This window comes from Mya arenaria, chromosome 16 (assembly GCF_026914265.1).
Source record: "Mya arenaria isolate MELC-2E11 chromosome 16, ASM2691426v1".
NCBI classification, from domain to species: domain Eukaryota; kingdom Metazoa; phylum Mollusca; class Bivalvia; order Myida; family Myidae; genus Mya; species Mya arenaria.
In genome coordinates, this window is record NC_069137.1 from 20,501,326 (window position 1) to 20,517,467 (window position 16,142).

The 16,142-nt window shown below is 31.9% G+C and overlaps 1 long non-coding RNA gene across 1 annotated transcript; it reads right to left on the reverse strand.

Annotated features, from left to right (window-relative positions):
* Positions 1-1,295: 1,295 nt before the first annotated feature.
* Positions 1,296-8,598, reverse strand: LOC128221890 (uncharacterized). The gene is made up of 4 exons (XR_008259016.1): positions 8,560-8,598; positions 8,360-8,401; positions 3,835-3,897; positions 1,296-1,337 (listed from the first exon to the last, which is right to left on the reverse strand). It is a non-coding gene; the product is annotated as an uncharacterized LOC128221890 (long non-coding RNA).
* Between the last annotated feature and the right edge of the window lie 7,544 nt (positions 8,599-16,142).

Consider the following 16,142-nt stretch of genomic DNA (forward strand, 5'->3'; position numbering starts at 1 on the left):
ACAAGCTAACAAATGTTTTTAGTCTCGTCCACGTATACCAATGTCCATATGTTTTTAAATAAATGTGAAGTGAAGCACATTGTCGAATGCTGCTGAAGTGTAAAGCATTGCTACGCTACACTACGCTTAATGTATGATCCGTTTAAAAAATGGTTGTAATGGTTATTTCAGTATGTGGCGGATCCGTAGTCTAGTGGTAACACACTTGACTATTAATCCAGGTGTCGCGAGATCGACTCCCCTTCGAATCACTAAAGATACTGCTCGTCTTCCGGGAGGGACATTAAATGGGGGGGGGGTCCTGTGTGACAGTGCTATACACTGGAGCTCGTTAATAAGCAGGGTAGCTCTAACCAGGGTTACATTCTGTCTGTGCACTATGCTTCATCAACCTTAAATGCTTAACACTCTTAACGGAACACTCGCCGACTGGGCAAGGTCCGAGTGCGAGTATTAATAAGCTTACACACCACCTTATTGCAGTATAGAATGCGATTAACGTTTCCTGTTCATTGATGAACACCATTCGAGGCATGACATATCACTTAAAATTATTTGTTACAGGCAGCAGTGTTACTGGTCTACATTTGTACGAGTTTTTGACATTTCGCCTTTAAACTGTATATTTGATAATTATTACCTGTGTGGCATAGCATTTTCACGCGTTATATGCTTTTAACTTTAGCGTGAATAGTGTCTGTAAACATGAAATAAGTGGCTGCCATCTGTAATTTTAAGTGTTCATTTTGCAATTTTGTCAAATCCCGGTCCCTTGTTACTACTTAAGGTTACACAACGCTATGTGAAGTAAATTAGTCATTACTGTGTTAAATTAAATATTATATTGTTAGTGAGTTTGTTTTTTTTCATTCGTAGATTACGCTTGTGTCGTCACTAGGTGATTATTAAATAGTGAACACCCTTACGCTCTTTAAATCTATTTATTATCTGCTTTCGCGTTTTGCCTGACTGTTTCGATCGAGTTCTTAATTATCAATATTGAAACATATGTCCTCAGTATTTGAGAAACAATATATATTCAAACCAAGTATTTACGTTGTTAGGATTATGCACATAGCTGCAGTACTGCTCTAAATTTCTCTCGGCGATCGAGTGTTTAGTATATATTTTACGAACTATATGATCCACACATACTTACTATTGTGAAAACTGTCTAATTCTGTTTTACTAGTTATATCTGTTCAAAAACTTTTAAAGTAAACAAGAGTCATTTAATTTCAGATGCATCTGGAAATCGACTTTAATAAAGGAAACGTAAAACATAAATCATTCACCTCAAATTCTCATCTGTCAGCTTTTTAATCGTTTCTTCCTGCCTAAAAGAAACATATATACAGCACTATAATTAGAAAAAAACTAAGCATTTAATTTATCCGATTGTACTGGACTCCGTATGCTGAATAGAACGGTTTTCAATTTAACATAGTCACTTGATTTGCATAGGGCATGTTTAATGAATGAATAGTTATAAATAAATCATTCATCTTAAATTCTCATTTTGTAGAATTTGAACCGTTTCTTCATGCCTGAAAAGAAGCATTTAAAACATATTTTAATAGAATATTTTCTATTTAAGAATTAGTAAGTGTCTGTTTCTTATAATACAAATGTTTATTTACTATTTTTTCAAAACCTGGTTCCTTTTCGCTACTTTAGGTAACATAACGCCCTGTCAAGTATATGAGGCTCTACTGTGTTAAATACAATATAATAGTGTTAGTGATCAATCGAATATAAGAAACAAGTGTATATCTTTTATTAATTCATAGCTTAATGTAATTGATTGTTTCTTTTCTTGTTTTGACTATTTGTTTCGATCGAATTCTTCAGTATCAGTATAGAAACATAAGTTGTCATTTTAACATGTTTGAAAAGCAATGTATATTTTACCCAAGTATTGGAATTTTAATTGTTTTCTTCATTTTAATTTCAGGCACATTTCTATTAAAATGATTTGACAGTTGTTATGTGTATGTAGATATTTGGAGGTCAGATCATAGTTTATCTCGGCGATTGAGTTTACAAAATATATCATGTGACCAAACATACTTAATACTCAAGAACACTGTTCTATTCTGTTTTATATAGCTACCTCTGTTAAAAACCTTTCCGAACAAGCGGGAGCCATTAAATTTCAAATGCTTTTTTAATCGATTGAATATAAGTACTGTGTTATTTTGTCATATGTTGCATATTTGAAATGAATCATATTTTATATGAATATGTCCTTAATACAGACATACAAGGACTGTATAAACTCAGAAATGCAGAGGCATGTACGACACAGCACAGTGAATGATTAATAAAGGAGTAGTAAAGCAGAACACATTCAAAACATATTATTTAAAAAAAAAAACTCGACATCACATTTATTGGATTTGGTAGGTTGAGCAAAGGAGTATTGCAACACATATATAAAGTGGTATCAGCAACATCAGCAGTGGCAGTAGTATTTGTAGTTGTAGCATCAGAAGCATTATTCAAGTTTCAGTGGCACCAGTTAAACGTTATTAAGCAGCGTACATACAAATTATAAGTATAAATGTATATGGACGATTAAGAAATAAACACATCAATAAACATGAAATATTGAAAGCGGTATCGAACATATATACGTTTTGCAAGTGATAAGGTGAATCGATACCTTCTACTAATCGCTAACTCACATGCAATGCTGCGAACTCAATCGCACCAACAAACACGGGTATGAAAATGTGCCTGCGTAAGCAAGTATTTAAGATGCCAACGTGGAAAGAATTTGTCGAAGAATTGAACTCAGGTAATTAGCTTGAATAATTTAGTCTTCATTTTCGAACATCCAATTTGTTTGAAAAGTAAAGTTACACAATAATATGAAAAGATGTACATATATTTATTCGGGATATTATTACTCATTATATGTAATTTAATATGTGCTTATTTATTTAGCAGTTTTAAGATATTCAAACCTTTAATATATATGAATAAATATATTTTTCAAGAACGTTAGAAAATCCCTACATGCATACGATTGTATGTAGTCTAGATGTTAATACTTATGTTTACGAAAGTTAGCATAAGTACGTATAGTTGATATAGTTGTTCTGATCAAAGCACATATAGTATCATGTGATAATAATAATGTCAATACAGCAACATCGTTTTGATATTGCTGTATGGATAGCATAGTGTGCCAATGTCTACTGTCGTGCATGAATGAATATGTTTGTTTTTTTTAAATTTTCATTAATGTGGTAACTAGATTGGTAACAAGATTGTCGGCACAGAGTGTCTGAGATAGACGGCCCGGTATTCATAATAAGTCGTATAGCTTTATAACAATTGCGGCCACAGAACAAAACAGGCGTTCTATCAGGTTGAATTTCCATGAGCGTATTGAGTTCCGGATCACCGGACTTACCATGCTGATTTAAAATCGGATTTGATCTTGACATTCACGATCGGAAGGCACAACATTTCATGACGCGACAATTCGAGGCGTTCATGATAAAAATTTCATAGGATTTGTAATAAAAATAGGCAGCAGTGTGAGTGGTCGATATATTTTACAAGTTTTGGTTAACTGTCCGGTATTTTTTTTTAAATGAAAAATATAACACACGCTACAAACTGTTTGTCAAGTTCATCAAGCTGTACTAAAATATCATATTGTGAGTAATCGATACAATTTAAAAATTGTTTACGTTTTTGTTGATTTAAAGTTGACATTTGTATCGTATTTGCATTCTATATTTTACCATACTGCATCCTAATGCACATACAATGGCATTGTTATCACACATAATACATGTCACAAGAACAGGTAATACATACCGTAAAACTACACCCTCTTTACTTTGATGAAGTTCTTTCATCTTTGAGTTGTCATCCTCCAATCTGAAATGTTACCTAATTAAGCAAACATGTATATGTTAATTACCTACTTGTTTTATTTAGCCGCCAACAAATACCCAGTAATATAAAGCATTTTTATTTCTTTGTCATTGTATTTACTGATTCCTTAAAAAATGCTGTCAAATGGTGAATCTCATCATCCAAACTTTTAGCTGAAAAGTTTGAAAAAAACCCATATTTCTGACAATGTTGAATGATTAGTTTGCTTTTTAATTCATGAACAATATCTGTGAAATGATGCAGTATAGCGGATACATATGACCATAGTCATAACACCTATATGTCATTTTGCGTAAACAATAGTATATAGTAACATATGTAGATGTTTTTTAAAAAGCATTAGAAATACACTTGTCAGGTCATGCTTTTCGGTGGTTTATTTGCAAAGAGTGGTGGTAGATATGCATTCAAACATAAGTTGTTGTTTTTTCGAAATAAAATTGAATTGTTTCTTCCAAATAAAGCCCGTTTGTCTATGGAAATCAGTACTAATAAATAATAATAAATGAAGAGGAGCAATAAATTAACTTTTCTTTGTTTAAGCTTTTATTTTCGCTTCGTCCTACCAAAACAGAACACATTTAAAAATGTTATTACATTATCTAAACGTTTATTCCATCCGATTGGCCTAGACAGCAATTTAACATTAAAGTGTAGAACAAACACAAAAATATTTTCGACCAACAAATGTTCAAGCCTATTTCAAAGAAGATAAATTCATAATAAGTAGCGTATGACATGTTTTGCAAGAAAAAGAGTCGTACAACATAAATAAATTACCCCGAATTCTCACCGGTCAGCTGTTTAATATGTGCTTCCAGCCTTAAAAGAATACATTTAATATATGTTATTAGATAATCTAAACGTTTAATTGTTTTTATTTAGCTAGAGACCGTATCCTAAATCAAACTGCGCTGACATTATCACTTATTTTGGAATGTGCCTGATTAAAGAAGGAGAAGTGCAACATAAATCATTCACCTCCAATTCTTCAACTCCAGATTGTGAATTGTCTCTTCCGGACTGAAACGAACGATTTAAAAATATATAATTTCATAATCTAAACATTAAATCTATCTGATTTTCCTGGACAAATCATGTTGAACCAAACAGTATTTTAACACATTTTTGAAGCGTAATGTTAAAATAAAAAGTTATCTCAAAGCCTATTTCAAAGATGATGAATTGATAATAAACATCGTTTGAAATTTGTGGAATGTTGTATACAAAAAAGCTCTAGATTAATTGAATAAGTTGTGTTCCCTTTTGCAACAGTTTCTTAAATGTACAAAAAATAACTCAGCATAGGTTAAATATCCTAAGACGTATTCAAGTGTACTGTTTATTTAGGAAACCCAACACTAGCTTTGTGATGTTTGAATGGATATGATGGTAACAGTGCACAGACAAAAACGGTTGTATGTTCTCCGTCCTAAACATATTTGTTGTACAAAGTAAGCAAGTGTGCATACACAATAATGTTGTAGATTGTAACATTATGTTTTTGTTCGATTATAATAACCATTTTAATGTAAAAAATACACATGAAATATGGTACACTATATTCAATGTAAACATTCCTTTAACGGAGTTCTCTTTTTTTTAATGGTGACGTCACACATGCTAACGAACAACTTCATGTTAATTGTTTTAAAAGGTAATGTATTTAATAAATTCATATATGCATTAACATGCAATATGTTGATAAGGATTGAAACGAAAGTATAACTCATAATGTTTCTCTCCGTGGAAATTGAATTACACGTTTTGCATAGGAAGAAAGTTATATAATTTCCTATGCATGTAGTTATATTGTTAATGAAATCTTGTTAATACATGCATAAATGTCTCAAATGTACTTTATAATGCCTTTGTTCATCCGTATAAATATACTTTTAGGCATTACATATAGATAAAGGTGACGTCAAACCGACTTACGAACAGTTTTATTTAATATGTTTAAAGATAACGTATTTAAAAAATGCATGCATACACAATGTTAATAATGATTGAAACGAAAGCATGTCTTATAAAGTTTCTTCGTGGAAATGTATTTGCACGTTCTGCATATGTCACAGTGTGTTTATTGATATTCATGTAACCCTTACTTTTATTTGTTGAAATAAAGAAACAACTATTGTATTGCCACTTGAGTTATGATTTTATCTCATTCATAATAAATCTTTAATAAGTTGGAATGTTTTGAACATCATTGTGTTCACTGGGGTGCTAAGCTACCCTCTGCGATAATTCAGTGTAGAGTCATTTATGGTAGTAAAGTACTTACTTTGTCACTTAATACCTGCATGCAAATACTCTTGTTATTATACCCTATACCTTATGAACTTAATACTACAGATGGTCAAGCGTGAATAGGGTGGATCTGTGCCATTCTATGCTTGACACTTTATGATAACGCATCGTAATAAAATATATATTATACATATGTATTGCAGGTATGTTTATCGTTATCATTTTAACACTACCAATGTTTTGTCATTTGTATCATATAGTTAAGTAATTTGCATTGATAAATTTTGCCGCAGAACATTATTCTTTATATTATACGGTCATTCTATGCTTGACACTTGCTGATAACGCATAGTATTGAAACATATAGTCCGAACGTTGAAAGTTTAACGGACAAAGGAGATTAGATAACCTATAAATGAGTCAATATAAGTGTCATATACCATTGGTTCATAGTAATAGGTTCGCGCTCGTTACAAATGATTTCAATTACTTTTGGTTGCAGAAACTGCTGAATGAATTAAACAAAACATTGCATAAAATGTCGTCGTCATAATTTAACTCCGTTAAAGTTTAATTTTCCGACTTTGCACTCAAATACCAGATATCGACTTGGTATCTATCCTATTCATTTTCTTATTATTATCTTTCTGTGATTTAACTGTTGCTTTTTTTTAAAAAAAGTAAGCTTTCTTGATCTATTTATACGTGTTCGCCTACGTTATCAATTTTTAAATGAGTATTTAATTCTACTTTTAATTCTACCCAGCCGAGTACAATCGTTTATAAACACTTGTTAATATCAAGTCGACATGCATCTTGCACAAGTACTGTTTCAACTGTCGACGTATAAGCTGAATAATTAAACGGTTTGCCACTTTTACTATATACATCCTATGCATATACTGATTAAGCCTTTAGAACATCTCTCCCGACACTGGTCTATTTTGTAATAAGTTAGTGTTCTACTTTATCAAAAAAATAGCTACGTGATTTTCAGCCGTGCTAATAAAACAACTCCATATTTAGATTAACAATGGTATTGATTTGAATTTTTCAACATTTCCTGACTCGATTTGTTTAAAACAATGACATAGAGTGAGCTTTATGGAGTAGCTGAAGCATTATACAGCATTGTTTGAACTGATTGTTTGAGAAATTTGAAACTTTTGTTCAGTTCAGAAATTAATCTGAACGGGAATGTTCATAAAAGCCTGGCACATAGCCTGTAATTAGTGTCTAATATATATACCCAGACACATACATAGGGAACACTAGGTTAGTGCCGAGGATGGAGGAAGTTCATCTGCCAAGGCGGGTAATTGATCGGGTGAACTGTTCATTTTTTTTCAATACGCCTATAGTCAAAGTCATTGCATTTTATACGTCAATATCAATTCAAAACATAAAAATACGTTTAAAAGTGCATAAACATGGATCAGTCACCAAACATTATGAGATTATATAACGATTAGTGCGCAAATGGCAGAGTAAAGTACCCAGGTCATTGTTCATGATCACGAGTATTTACAAACAATCACCACATGTTAAATGGATTTAATCCATATTGATAGTGTTGGATGTTCAGAACTGCACCGGCAAAGAGATCATTCATTTCTGTAGTGCGATTTTGTCATTCACCACAGAAATGGAATTAACTTTCGTTAAATGCTGCACAGTTTCCAGCGTAAACAATAGTATATAGTAACATATGAAGATGTTTTTTTAAAAGCATTAGAAATACACTTGTCAGGTCATGCTTTTCGGTGGTTTGTTTGCAAAGAGTGGTGGTAGATATGCATTCTAACATAAGTTGCTATTTTTTCGAAATAAAATTGAATTGTTTCTTCCAAATAAAGCCCGTTTGTTTATGTAAATCAGTACTAATAAATAATAATAAATGAAGAGGAGCAATAAATTAACTTTTCTTTGTTTAAGCTTTTATTTTCGCTTCGTCCTACCAAAAAAGAACACATTTAAAAATGTTATTACATTATCTAAACGTTTATTAAATCCGATTGGCCTAGACACCATTTGTTGAACCAAACAGCAATTTAACATTAAAGTGTAGAACAAACACAAAAATATTTTCGACCAACAAATGTTCAAGCCTATTTCAAAGAAGATAAATTCATAATAAGTAGCGTATGACATGTTTTACAAGAAAAAGAGTCGTACAACATAAATAATTTACCTCGAATTCTCACAGGTCAGCTGCCTAATATGTGCTTCCAGCCTTAAAAAAATACATTTAATACATGTTATTAGATAATCTATACGTTTAATTGTTTTATTTAGCTAGAGACCGTATCCTAAATCACACTGCGCTGACATTATCACATATTTTGCAATGTGCCTGATTAAAGAAGGAGAAGTGCAACATAAATCATTCACCTCCAATTCTTCAACTCCAGATTGTGAATTGTCTCTTCCGGACTGAAACGAACGAATTTGAAATATATAATTACATAATCTAAACATTAAATCCATCTGATTTTCCTGGACAAAACATGATGAACCAAACAGTATTTTAACACATTTTTGAAGTGTAATGTTAAAAAAAAGTTATCTCAAAGCCTATTTCAAAGATGATGAATTGATAATAAACAGCGTTTGAAATTTGTGGAATGTTGTATACAAAAAAGCTCTAGATTAATTGAATAAGTTGTGTTCCCTTTTGCAACAGTTTCTTAAATGAACAAAAATAACTCAGCATAGGTTAACTCTCCTAAGATGTATTCAAGTGTACTGTTTATTTAGGATACCCAACACTAGCGTTATGATGTTTGAATGGATATGATGGTAACAGTGCACAGACAAAAACGGTTGTATGTTCTCCGTCCTAAACATATTTGTTGTACAAAGTAAGCAAGTGTGCATACACAATAATGTTGTAGATTGCAACATTATGTTTTTGTTCGATTATCATAACCGTTTTAATTTAAAAAATACACATGAAATATGGTACACTATATTCAATGTAAACATTCCTTTAACGGAGTTCTCTTTTTTAAATGGTGACGTCACACATGCTAACGAACAACTTCATGTTATTTGTTTTAAAAGGTAATGTATTTAATAAATTCATATATGCATTAACATGCACTATGTTGATAAGGATTAAAACGGAAGCATAACTCATAAAGTTTCTCTCCGTGGAAATTGAATTACACGTTTTGCATAGGAAGAAAGTTATATAATTTCCTATGCATGTAGTTATATTGTAAATGAAATCTTGTTAATACATGCATAAATGTCTCAAATGTACTTTATAATGCCTTTGTTCATCCGTATAAATATACTTTTAGGCATTACATATAGATAAAGGTGACGTCAAACCGACTTACGAACAGTTTTATTTAATATGTTTAAAGATAACTTATTCAAAAAATGCATGCATACACAATGTTAATAATGATTGAAACGAAAGCATGTCTTATAAAGTTTCTTCATGGAAATGTATTTGCACGTTCTGCATATGTCACAGGGTGTTTATTGATATTCATGTAACCCTTACTTTTATTTGTTGAAATAAAGAAACAACTATTTTATTGCCACTTGAGTTATTATTTTATCTCATTCATAATAAATCTTTAATAAGTTGGAATGTTTTGAACATCATTGTGTTCAATGGGGTGCTAAGCTACCCTCGGCGATAATTCAGTGTAGAGTCATTTATGGTAGTAGAGTACTTACTTTGTCACTTAATACCTGCATGCAAATACTCTTGTTATTATACCCTATACCTTATGAACTTAATACTACAGTTGTTCAAGCGTGAATAGGGTGGATCTGTGCCATTCTATGCTTGACACTTTATGATAACGCATCGTAATAAAATATATATTATACATATGTATTGCAGGTATGTTTATCGTTATCATTTTAACACTACCAATTTTTTGTCATTTGTATCATATAGTTATGTAATTTGCATTGATAAATTTTGCCGCAGAACATTATTCTTTATATTATACGGTCATTCTATGCTTGACACTTGCTGATACCGCATAGTATTGAAACATATAGTCCGACAGTTAAAAGTTTAACGGACAAAGGAGATTAGATAACCTATAAATGAGTCAATATAAGTGTCATATACCATTGGTTTATAGTAATAGGTTCGCGCTCGTTACAAATGATTTCAATTACTTTTGGTTGCAGAAACTGCTGAATGAATTAAACAAAACATTGTATAAAATGTCGTCGTCATAATTTAACTCCGTTAAAGTTTGATTTTCCGACTTTGCACTTAAATACCAGATATCGACTTGGTATCTATCCTATTCATTTTCTTATTATTATCTTTTTGTGATTTGACTGTTGTTTTAAAAAATTAAAGTAAGCTTTCTTGATCTATTTATACGTGTTCGCCTACGTTATCAATTCTTAAATGAGTATTTAATTCTACTTCTAAATCTACCTAGCCGAGTACAATCGCCTATATACACTTGTTAATATCAAGTCGACATGCATCTTGCACAAGTACTGTTTCAACTGTCGACATATAAGCTGAATAATTAAACGGTTTGCCACTTTTACTATATACATCCTATGCATATACTGATTAAGCCTTTAGAACATCTCTCCCGACACTGGTCTATTTTGTAATAAGTTAGTGTTCTACTTTATCAAAAAAAAATAGCTACGTGATTTTCAGCCGTGCTAATAAAACAACTCCATATTTAGATTAACAATGGTAATGATTTGACTTTTTCAACATTTCCTGACTCGATTTGTTTAAAACAATGACATAGAGTGAGCTTTATGGAATAGCTGAAGCATTATACAGCATTGTTTGAACTGATTGTTTGAGACATTTGAAACTTTTGTTCAGTTCAGAAAATAATCTGAATGGGAATGTTCATAAAAGCTTGGCACATAGCCTGTAATTATTGTCAGATATATGTACCCAGACACATACATAGAGAACACTAGGTTAGTGCCGAGGATAGAAGAAGTTCATCTGGCAAGGCGGGGAATTGATCGGGTGAACTGTTCATTTTTTTAATACGCCTATAGTCAAAGTCATTGCATTTTATACGTCAATATCAATTCAAAACATAAAAAAAACGTTTAAAAGTGCATAAACATGGATCAGTCACCAAACATTATGTGATTATATAACGATTATTGCGCAAATGACAGAGTAAAGTACCCAGGTCATTGTTCATGATCACGAGTGTTTACAAACAATCACCACATGTTAAATGGATTTAATCCATATTGATAGTGTTGGATGTTCAGAACTGCACCGGCAAAGAGATCATTCATTTCTGTTGTGCGATTTTGTCATTCACCACAGAAATGGAATTAACTTTCGTTAAATGCTGCACAGTTTCCAGCATTTGCGAGTGGGGTAAGATTTTCACATCACATGTTGATTTTCTGGTAGATTGTTTTGCCAGTGTCATTATTATGCAGAGTGAAGGGACTATATCGGCGATGGATTGTTAATGTCGGTTGTTGGTGGACTATTGATAAGATATTGAAACATTATTTGTGCTTTTCCTTTGACATTTCAGAATAGAAAAAAAATCCGTTTTCGCGGTCACATGACCAATGGACTGTAGATAAACATCCCGTGGTCTACTATACTAAAAAACTAATATTTACACGGCACCTTGTTATTGGACCGATTTGTATGCAAGTGACAGGATGAATGTAAGATATGAAGCAAATTGAATTGCGATGCTAATTTCAAAATAGGCAATTTGAAGCTTGTGGCTAGACTTAATTTATCACATGTTATACATTGTTTCCAGTCTAAAAAGCCGTCACGTTTTTTTTTGTATTACACATGTGTAATATAGCATTATTCACTTCTATTGGTCAGGAAAATATATCACCCCGCATGTTTGTAAACAGATTAATCGGCAAAACAAATTGGTTATTGCTAGTATTCCATCAAGTTATACGTTTAATTCTGACTTTATATTTATGATGAAGATTTATTTGAATACAGCATTCCATCGAATGCTATCTGTTTGTATATTTATGTTCAGTTATTTTACTCTCCTTTTAAACATTTAGGGTAAGCCTACTTTATTATTGATAATAATTGTCCTACTTTATCAATTCTTGGATGGATATATTAAATTCTACTTTTGTTTCTACCTAGCCGAGTACAATCGTTTATGTGCACTTGTTAATATCAAATCGACATGCATCTTGCATTAGTACTGTATTAACTAACCTAAAGTCGACATATAAGTTAAAGAGTTCATCGGTTTGCCAATTTTACCATATATATCTGATGCATATACCTTTGATTAAAATTATTCTGCAAAGTCAAGTAGATAACTATTGTGAATATGGCAATAACAATAATACTCACATGTGGAGGAAAAACGGCAATTGAACATGAACGTTAAAATTGAACACAATATACTGTTAAAGCATTATAAACATCTTACCGGCACAGGTCGATTTCACAGGAAGTTATTTTACTACTTTATCAAAACAATGGTCAAGAGATTGGCATCCGTGTTAATAAAACAAATCCATATCTAGATTTACAATGATGTTGATTTGGCCTTTTCAACATTTCCTGACTTATGCTTACATTTGTTTGAAACATGGTTGACATAGAGTGAGCCTTTTTTTGGTTAGCTCAAACATGATACTGCATTGCTTGGACTTATTGTTTTCGCAATTTGAAACTTTTTGTTCAAAAAGAAATCCGCGTGGGAAGTTTTACAACAGCCTGCCACATAGCCTGTATTATTTGTCAAATCTTTGTACCCAGGAACATGAATGTTAAATATGAAGCAAATTGAGTTGCGATGTTAATTTCAGAAAAGCATTTGTTTCTGCTGGTGGCAAAATTTATTATATATCTTTAACTATTAATAAGCTTTCCTCCTTCTACTTTTATTTCCAGAATTAACATTCATATAAATAATTACATGGAATAAACGATACATTTTATTGCATTGACCTAAATTCACACAACAGAAAAAGATATTTACAATCTTAGAAGGAACTTACATGGCAATAGAGGGGCTGCTATGAATAATTTGGTGTTTATTGTTGTGATCACAATGGTATGTGTTGGTCACCACTTTTTTTCGGTCAAGTTGCAACGGGCGTGATGGTTACTCAATTTATACCTATGAAGAAGTCATGGTATTGACTTATTGTGCCATCGGAACAAGTTAGCAGAATAGCCACACTTTATTGACCATCAATAGATATTGATTTGGGTTATTAAGAAAAGAACAATGATGTTGATTAGGCTTATTTAGCATGTATTGACCTTGGTGTTCCCGCGCTGAGGAGTCTCACGATAAATGGAAAATCCTAATGTAACGTATGGTTTCCGGTAACGAAAATCTGCGTTAACTACATCCTATACACATCTTACACACTGAAATAGATGTGTTGCAATCTTAAAGCCTAATGTAAATATGCAATCATATATTTAATACTACATATTCATTTCTGACAATAATTAGACATCTAAAATTCTCAAATACTTATTTTAACCGAAAACTGTACAAGACTGTGTTATAGGTGAATAATTCATGAAGCAGCTATCACCCAAATGAACGATTACTTTGCTGTTGTTAAAACTTAATTCGAATGCACAAATTTTAGTAATGCTTTGAATATAACCTTTCCGGCTTGAACATGAACATTAATTGAGTAGTTTGGAGAAGATATTCATGATAGAATAGCAATTTTATGTAAGTATAGATGCATAATCATTATTGAAAGTAGAAGTTGAACTGTGGCATTTGGTTAAATTGGCCTTGTCGATGGATTGACATTTGGGGTTTTGTCACGAGGTTTCTTGGTAACATTCTTCTTTCTAAATTCTATCATGGCTATCAGTGAAATATTATATTTGCATGTTCACATATCATAAGGTGCACTTAATTTCAGAGTATAGTCCAGCACTGGATACTTGTGTGAGAGAGGAGCGAGCACGGAGGGTTCAACTCAAGTACCATAGATAACAACCATTTATGTGAGTACAGAGAAACATGATGTGCATCAATTTATATAAATGACTGTGTATTTTATTCATTTAGTTATTTTTACCAAAGTATTTGTGTTGGTTTAAGACTGAACTGCCAGACTTTCATATGCCAGGAGAATGAGCTATCTCATTGATATCATTACAGGGACATATAATTTAATGATATATATGTGAAAGGTAGATGAGATTATTGCTATTATTTAAACGTTAATTTGTACTTAATATGTTTTTATTGATTTGATATATTTCAGGGTTTTGTATACCTTCAGTCATGACCCATTGATATGTATACAGACAGAATGAAAGTGTAATATACTCTGTATGTAATACCTAAATAAGCAGAACAGTATCTGGGAGGAGTTTGATTTGTGCATCCGGTGTCGGTTACATACCATTTATGTGGTATTCGATTGCATTGAATTTCATTTTTACTAATATAAAGACATCTTGAACGTTATATCGTCTTTTCATTATAAAACTCGATGTTAAAGTTTCCGAACTTGCCTCGTACATACCTTATGTACGATTTTTAATATATTTTTACCTTTTCTAGAGCATAAAGAAAAGGAGACAACCTATTGATTCTAGGTAAGAATGTCTGTGGACTGTAAATGTGAAAGGACGAGACAAGCGGTGTTGTTTTAAACATTCCTGAAGTTGTATGGTAAAGCCGCATAACTATGTATGGCAATTGTTTTAAGTAAATCAATCAGTTGTACAAGAACAACAATTAGTTAGCTGTTATGTATTGTAGATATACGAGGATAAGACAAGTGTTGTGTCGTAAAGTTTGTTCTAAAGTTGTATGTTAACCCGCCATAACGAACATTATCAAACAAATTTTGACCGATTTTGATTTTATGTCTACATTCACATACTTTTTTAGAAGGTAAACTATTTAGGTAGTAGGTAATTTAGAATGCACAAAATGTACGTTGCGATGTATTCAGATTTTTATTTGAGGAAATACTAACACTAGCTCTACAATTAATCAGTATTTTATGTCATTAGAAAGTATAATGCATACTGATGTTCTACATGTTATCAGACAGGAACACTTTTTTACCTGATCATATATGTTTAATACACATGTAAATATACAGTAAAATTAAAACTCAACAATGAAACATCTTTTAACTCCATTGTCATATCCGTTCCATTGAAAAAAAATGTAAACATGCAATAGTTTACGATATATCCAACGTTTGCATTCGAGAAAAACAACATACATACCTTACAATATTTTTCTGCATCCTGAAAGTAGAAAGACATACATCAATAGGAACGAGGTCGAATCTTATTACCCACCATTATACCTTCTATTTTCATATAAAATATACAGGCGATCAAAATCCGTTTAATTGCGAAAATACCATCAATAATAAATGTGGATATGTTGATGCATGTTTTGGGCCCTTATATTTTGCAACTAAAATGGGTTTCTTCTTAAATTTTTATTTACTGGGTTTGTCCCTGTAGATTTCGTTGTATAATGTGACTTGGTTCTAGTTAACGTGTAAACTTTATACCTTATTTATGACGTTTAGCTACAATTATACCTGGACTGTGATATATTGTGAGCATTGTTAAAATAGACTTTGAAAACTTTAAAGTATGAAATATATTAGCAAATGACATTGCCAATTCAATCGAAACACGTCTATGTTGTGTTTTCGTCTGATATTGAGTTTGATAAGTAATTGGCGATGATGAATGAGTTACGAATACGATGCTTAAAGCTGGACAATTAAGTGTAAACGATGGCCACCGTAATAGACGGCAAAAACACGTTTTATTTTTAAGTATAATGTTGCTGTGAAAAAGATGGGCTAGTGAGATTGGCGCAGAAATATAATCCGTCAACTGACCTTTAAATATAAATACTTCAGTGTCTTTTTACAGTACTCAGAGCAGAGTATTTTGCAGGTTTCAGACAAGAGTAAGGATGAATGCAGAAATATTTCTACGTAATTTGGGCACTAAATATGAGGTT